General features: G+C 37.2%; 1 long non-coding RNA gene across 2 annotated transcripts in view; it reads right to left on the bottom strand.

Annotated features, from left to right (window-relative positions):
• Positions 1–7163, bottom strand: part of LOC112450450 — a 112161-nt gene extending 104998 nt beyond the window's left edge. For both annotated transcript variants that reach the window (XR_005233445.1, XR_005233444.1), the window contains exons 1-2: positions 3606–7163; positions 1818–1926 (exon numbers count right to left, since the gene is read on the bottom strand). This is a non-coding gene — a long non-coding RNA (uncharacterized LOC112450450). The remainder of the gene's footprint in view (positions 1–1817; positions 1927–3605) is intronic.
• Positions 7164–7726: the final 563 nt, after the last annotated feature.

Below are 7726 nucleotides of genomic sequence, written 5' to 3'. Positions count from 1 at the left end.
CCACCCCAAGGGCCCACAAGGCCAGCCCCCAAACCACCCACCTTCACTATGTGACGGAGCCGATTAAGGGAGCCCAAAGAGATTGATCCAATGTGTCGGCAGATGCTGTTTCAAGACTAATATGATCTAACAGAAGATTTTTATACTGATTAATGCTAAGATTATTTTTATTTTTCCAATTTAGAAGTATGGTTTTTTTTGCGATGCATAAGGCAGTGAAAATCATGCGACATGTATTTTTCTCCAGGGAGATGTCTTCAAAGGAAGCCAGTAAGCAAACAGACGGAGAAAGAGGAATATTGCATTTCAAACATTTAGACAAGTCTTCACAAACCTGGACCCAGAATCTCTGAACGGGTGGACAGAACCAAAATGCGTGGATATAATCATCAGGGATATTGTCAACGCAACTTTGTCATTTCTAAACATGAGATGATCTTAGTCTGAGTCTCATGAAAGGTTAGCGGGCAACACACATTCCTTTAAGGAATGCTAAGCCTTTAATTTTTACATATATTGCTTGAAAAGAATTCAGATTATCTCTGACGTTGTTCAGTCACTGTTTAAATCATGCACCATCCCAAAATCAACACCCCTTTTATTCAGCGAAATCTCTTTCATGACACACGTAAGCCTTTTTACCTGAATAAAAACATTTTCTTTTTTTTTTCCTGAAGTCTTCCATCCCAGTTGGAGGCACAGCACATTGTGTGACAGCAGAGAGGAACAGGGTGGAGCACCTATTTTTACCTGAAGCCCAGGAGTGAGCTCAGCACAGAAGGTGAAACGGCAGAAGAGTGGAGTTTAGACAGCGCTCGGGAACCGCGAATTGGGTAACGTTAATCATCTGGACAGCGGAGACATTAACTGTGCATGAAGCTTGGGTCTCTGGGCGTTGCATGGACTGTTCAGATACTGACAGAGGGCATGTGTGTGGACGTGTGAGATTTGGAGGCAAAGAGAGGAAAGGCATGTGTGATTCGCCGTGAGTCAGAGTCAGATAGAACATGCTGTTGTATAATTTTGTGTGTTATGACTGTGTTTAAGGTGATGTACGTTGGCCTGACTTACTATTGTAGGTGAGGTATAGGGAGGCCTGAAGCAGTGGGCAGAGTTTTCAGCTCGATTTTCAGGTTAGGGAAACAGACTGATGAATAAAAGTAGCATCCCTTGTAGGAATGTGTATTGTCCAACATGTCAGTGTTTAAAACAAAGATTTCACATGACCTGTTAGAATATGTCAGAGTATGTGTTGTAAATGACTCTTAGCTACTACCACATTAGATTTTAGCTCATTATCTTAAAAATTTGCAGAGTTTTATCTATTTATGCGTTTGCTAAAGTTGATTAGCTATGATAGACATCTTGAATTAAGTGGACTCCAAATATTAATCAGTTGTATATATCCACCCAATGATTGCTTCCTGAAAACTTAATTTAAAACCATACAGTAGTTTATTAGATATATTGCTAACAGACAAACAAAGGATTGCATGCCTTTCTTTGCAGCAGGCAATACAAAGAACGGGGCTAAAGCTGTGATTTTGCACACTAACATCATTACAAAATTTCAGCCTCACTGCCTTCTAACGAAACAGCATATTTACAATGTGTGTTTAAGTCGCTATTGTCTTGTTAAAATTTCACAATGGCTGCTGATCGCCTCCAGATACCAAATGCAAAAATTGCGTCTTAATACGCCCCAGCACAATACCCAGGAGATCTGGAATGTGCTGATACGGCATATTTTGCGGCGGGGGCATCCGAGACGCACAGAGGCCCAGCGCCAACCCCTAATAGAGCGACGGGGGACTCACCTTTTGTTATTATTTTCAGAGGCGGAGGTTCGTGTCGACCTACTTTGGGAGCCGGGTCTGTTGAGGCTCTGAGCACCAATGCAAATGAGATCTGTTGCTTCCTGCCTGCCTGTTGGATTTCATGGATTTCCAGGCGCATGATGCAACAGGGGAAAGAAAAAAAGACTACATGTCATAAACTTACTGCATGTTTTATAGATCCTGTCACCTTTTTATCTCCTCCTCCAAAGCTTATCTAGATTCATCATTGCTCTCTTTTTTTTCCAGTGTTTGTTTTCATGGAAAGCAAATTGAATCGGTGGTTTTAAATCAGTTTGAATATATAAAAAGCTGCTTGTTTGATTTGAGTAAAAACCCTTTTGTAAACCTGCTCAAAGGCAATGTTACCGTGTGGCATAAAAAGGTTCTGCTTGGGTTCTGAGGAATTATTATAAACAATATCTTACTTGTGTTAGATAGCGGTTAAGTTTAAAGCAATGATTCTCGAATGTTTTGTAGTGCACCCCTCTTTCAAAGAAGAAAACTTTTTTTTTTTTAAATTCAGTTTATTCATTTTTATTTTAAAAACAAAACATTCACATACAAAAAAAATGCAAATCAAACAAAAAAATGAAACGTAGCAGAAGAAGAAAAAAATCATATAATATCTGCCCCTATTTAAAAAAAAAAAAAATAATAATAATAGTAATGATAATAATAATAATAATATCAATTTCAAAAATGGTAATAATCAAATAACATCAAATAAAACAAAAACGAAAATTCAACTCCTCAAACAGTAACTCCTACAATACAAATTATACAAATTCATAGTTTTTTAACAAATGAACTTTTATCATTCTCTTAAATGAATTAATTGAACCAGCATTTTTATAATCATAATCCAGACCATTCCATAATCTTACTCCTCTGACTGAAGTGCATTTATCCTTCAAGTTTGTTCTAATTTTAGGTTTTATGAATATTTCTAGTCCCTTGAGATTATAATTACTTATTCTCTTAACGAAATTTAATTGAATGTTCATAGGTAATATATTTTTATGAGCCTTATACATAATCTGCAAAACATAATAATCAACCAACTCATAAAATTTTAACAATCCCAATTCCTGAAATAATATATTTGATGGGTGATAGTAATGCTTTCTTGTGATAATTCTTACAGCTCTTTTCTGCAAAATAAAAATAGGATCAGTAATAGTTTTACATGCATTCCCCCAGACTTCTATACAATAAATCAAGTGTGGAACAATTATTGCATTATATAATATAAATAGTGCTTTATCATTAAATATGTCCTTTACTTTATGTAGTACTGCAATAGATCTTGATATTTTTGTTCTTAAATAATCTATATGAGCTCTCCATGTTAACTTTTCATCAATGATGACACCCAGAAACTTCACCTCACTGACTCTACAGATTTCAATACCATCAACTTTAAACGTAGAAGACCCCCTTCTCAACTTAAAAAGACTAAAAGTGAATCAAGGTGAGCTATAATTGCAACAAACAAAACCGCAACAAAAACAAATGTATAATTGCTAAATATTATCACACTAATAAAGGCTTTTTCTACAAAATATCTTTAAAAGAAAAATATAGTTCCACCTGTTCAACAAACAAAAATGCAGGTATTTAAGTACAAATAAATAAAAACAAATCTGTCCTCACCAATGAAAGGAATCAATATTTCTGCCAAATACCTGCATTTTATTTTTCACTCATTCAATTTCTGTTTTGTTATAAATATCACAATATTTCTTTTTTTAAACTCCAGTGGCTTACCTGACTGTAGTGTAATTTGAAGACGTAATGGGACCCGCTGTTTTCTCTGGTCCCTCACTAAAACAAGTCAGAGTGGCAACAACGTCTAAACTTTAGTTCCGCTTGCAATTCTTTGGGCTCAAAAATTACAACAAAAATAAAAATAGGAGTGGCCACATACCCCTCCTATAATTAGTTTGGGACTCACTGGTTAAAGAAATAGTTTTAATTTTCACAGGACTGACAAGCTAACTGCTAATCTGAGCAGAGACAAGACCAAATTAAATTGTTGTCATCTTGAAAAGACTTGAATAACAAAATTCCATAGTAGTTCATGCTAACGCTTCTTTCTAAACCTTTGTGTCACTTGAAAATTTAGAGATGAGAATCTGCTTTGTAATTTAAAAAAAAACTGCCCCTTCTTATTTTTAAGTTGTTTAATATTGGGGCACATTCGTTTATACTTTATTTTATTTGCTGACTAAAAATCTATCAAATTAAATGTAGATTTTCCTGTCCTGCCTTACTCGCTGGCAACAAGAAAACTGTAGAGATTTTGTCCCATATTAGAGAGGGGACATAGCCTGACAGCTTGACACCTTTGATCACTTCTGAGGATTTTCTTTGTCTCCAGTTTTAAGAGTAGAAGGACTATAAAAGTTTTATTTAGCCTGGCAAAATCTGTCCACCCCCCTTGTGAATGGACGTAAAAAGGTGAAGCCAGAAGTATCTTTCTAATGACCAAAAGGAATACCTCAGCTGACATATAAAACAAAACCTACAATACATCAAGATGGTCATATATGACAATCATACAACAGACTATGATTAGACTATGAACAGACTGATATTGGCAAACCAAAGAACCCATTACTGCACTGATTGCTTGGCTTGTACATTGATTGTCAGCTGTCTAAAATGTGGTAGGTTCAGAAATTTTTAATGATTGTTTTTTTAAAAAATCCAGTTGCATGTCAGAGCATTGATACAACCCCTGCAAATTAAATGAAAACTGATAGATTTCAGACTAGTTTTGTTATTGTCAATCTGAGGTAACTTATAAATGACCGCAAATTTAAATCCTTTATGTCTGCGAGATGTTACAGCTGACCGAGCCACTGAGGAATCAATAGGTCGGCTTGAGATGTTTCAAAGCATGCAAAATAAAACATTACTATGGCTCTGCAGGAACTGGTTTAATGTTGTAAGGACCTTTGCAGACTGACCCTGGTCGGGTCACTTAGACCTGCAAACCAGGTTTCAGCAGCATCACGAGCTGTTACTGCCATTGTCAAAAGGCACAGCAGACTTGTAAATGGAAATAAAAACAAGACCTGTATTCACAGCTCACCATTGAAGGGACCGGCTGCACACGTTTCCATTACACACTGATGTACACATTTTCTCTCATCTCATGGTTTCAGCAGCTAAGGAACCCTGCAGAGTTGCAAAGCATCAATGGACAGTAGCCTGGAATAGCAAGAATGAATGAATACAATATTTGCGGCCATTTGTACGTTGATATAAATAGTCCAAACGTACAATAACTGTCCATAGGCTAAATTCTCCTGCATTATGTCTTGCTATGTAACACATGAGTTCAAGATGAGGTCTAAGAGAGAGAGAGACAGGGAGAAATGCTCTTACAAGCCCTTGTGTGGGAACAAGTGAGTTGGGTGGGGGCTAAATAGCTGGGAATTGGGTTTAGACACAACTGCCCAGTCAGTAATAACCCCTTTGAAAATAGGAAAAAGAAAAGAAAAAAAAATACGGGTAGCAGATCAACCAAGGAGGGAGGGGGACAGTTGGAGAGCATGCCTCAGAAAAAGCACTTCTCTTCTCCTAAGCTATCTTGTCATGAATGCTTGAACGAAGACATTATGGGACCCGACTCCAACTAGATTGTAGCTCTTTTAATATAGCCAATAAAAAGTAGATGGCCAGCTGTATATATTCCATAGTAAGGGCTTTCAAATGAATAATTAAGCATCCATAAATGAAGGCAAAATTAAATCAGAGTCAAAAACTTGGGTCATTTAAAAAAAGGGAAAAAATAATTTTGTTCGTGTGAATTAAAAGGCAATCTTGTCAGGGCTCAAAAAATATAAAAATTAGTTATAGAGGGTTCATAATATGGGTATTTTTTTATTAAGATGAATTCTAATCAGCTTCCTTGTTATTTTCTTTTATTAATGCCATATATTGCCACTTTCCATGGAAATACATCACCAAGAGCTCTAATAAAGTAAAAAAGGTTATCATCTGTTTTAAATGTTGGATAAATGATGCATTCATGTCTTCATAAATAATGTTATTGCCCAACGTGTAACATAAACCAAATGATGGGTCAGCCAGTTATTTAAGGCAAGGCAGGAATTGTAATATTTCTTGCTCTGTTAAACATGTAATGTGAAATTAATGGCAATGGAAAGGTTTTTAAAATGGCGTTTCGTTGACCTACTGTGGAAGTTTTAGGACTGGGGCTGTTTTAAGATGGCAGCAATCCACTTTGATCTTGGTATCACCCAGACTACCCATTGCTCTTCAATCCAGTCAGAATTAAACTAAAATTGAACATTTTCAAAAAGTTATCTACAGCAGGTAAGATATTTATTATTCCTAATCTTTCTACCTAAAAACTCCTATAGGAATCTGACTTATCGCTTTAAGTTCTGCCCTTGTTTTTGGAGCATTTTAGATAGCATACTGAGTTTTTCTGCCCTGCTTGATGTGAATTGAGTTTGTACCAGACTGTAAATGACCTATTTGAGTGAAGGAAACAAGCATATTTGATTTGCTGGTATTTTGAATGAAGTCATTACGTACTGAAGTCATGGAAATTATGGTAATTATTATTGATGCTTTTCTATGATTGCTAAATAATTACCTATGATATGCTGCTCACATCACCGCCACATTTACATGCTGCTCTCTGCATCAGCTTGTTAGTGATGGCACTGTGATGCCGGGCCTATCAGCATCCACTTTCATACCACCTGCACACTTAGGAGCATGGGAGCTCGGGGGTGCCATCACATCTCTGCCCCAAAGAACACCACTGCAGCCTTGTCACGTTGAGTCAACCCTGCTTTGTCTCCTTTCTCCCTCTGTCCTCCTTTCTTTTTTTTATTCAGGTGATTTTCCTGCTGAAAAAGCCCGGCCGTCTACATCTGGAGCCCTAACGCTCTCTGTCAGCTGGCTGTCCCGGCGGTGACAGAGGAGATTCATCTTTCTGCTGATGTCCCGTTTGTGTGGCGTGGAGTTGCCAGCCCCAGCACTCTAAAAGGCCTGCCGTAGCCCGGAGGCACAGGAGACAGGTAAAAGCAAGTGCGTCAAAGCACACACTAATCTCTTGGTAAATGACAAAAAGACCAAATTAACAAACTCCTGCGCTAATCCATCAAGAAAATCTATGAATATCCTCATTTCATTACAGACATTAAAACAATGAAATCTTTAAGGTTTTCAATTTTTTTGTTTTTCTAATTAATATGCCACGTCTTGGGCACACTCAAGGTAATTAACATTGTTTTTTGCCAGCAACACACAGCAGATGGTGATTGAAAATAGAAGGATGAGTCGCTCAATCAACCACCATTTGTCTGTAGCCATTAATTATCTTGCGAAGAATACATTCAGTCCCCGAAGTTGATAGTTTTTTTTTTGTTGGGGGGGGAGAGAGAAGAGGGATACTGTCCTTCTGTTCCTCATTACTCTTTAACAGCAAAAACTGCTGAAACTAGAACGCTGGATAGGGAGATTGTGATTTTTAACAGCACTGTCATTATCTTCTCCCATAAGATGGCATACGATAGAAGGCTTGTGTGGGGAGGTGAAAAAAAAGTGGTGCTTACAAAAAAAGGAGTTTTAGTCATTCAAAGCAAAGCAACATCTTGTGGTTCATTCTGCTCAGATTCATCAAAGATTCATTCACTTTCAGGAATAATAAGAAACAAAATGTGCAGTTTTATTCAAGATGATGTGTCCAGAAAGTGCCGTGGGAAATGTTTATTTTTCTGATCATTAAACTGGAGCCGGTACTTCATAAGAACGAACACCACAGGCCATGTGACTTAACCAATCATCCTTAATGGGTACATGCAATCTGATTGGAATATCAGCTTTCTGCCTGCAGCTATTGC

Source organism: Kryptolebias marmoratus, linkage group LG7 (assembly GCF_001649575.2).
Source record: "Kryptolebias marmoratus isolate JLee-2015 linkage group LG7, ASM164957v2, whole genome shotgun sequence".
NCBI classification, from domain to species: Eukaryota; Metazoa; Chordata; class Actinopteri; order Cyprinodontiformes; family Rivulidae; genus Kryptolebias; species Kryptolebias marmoratus.
The sequence above is the reverse complement of the archived record's forward strand: the minus strand, read 5'-3'. Positions and strand labels throughout refer to the sequence as shown.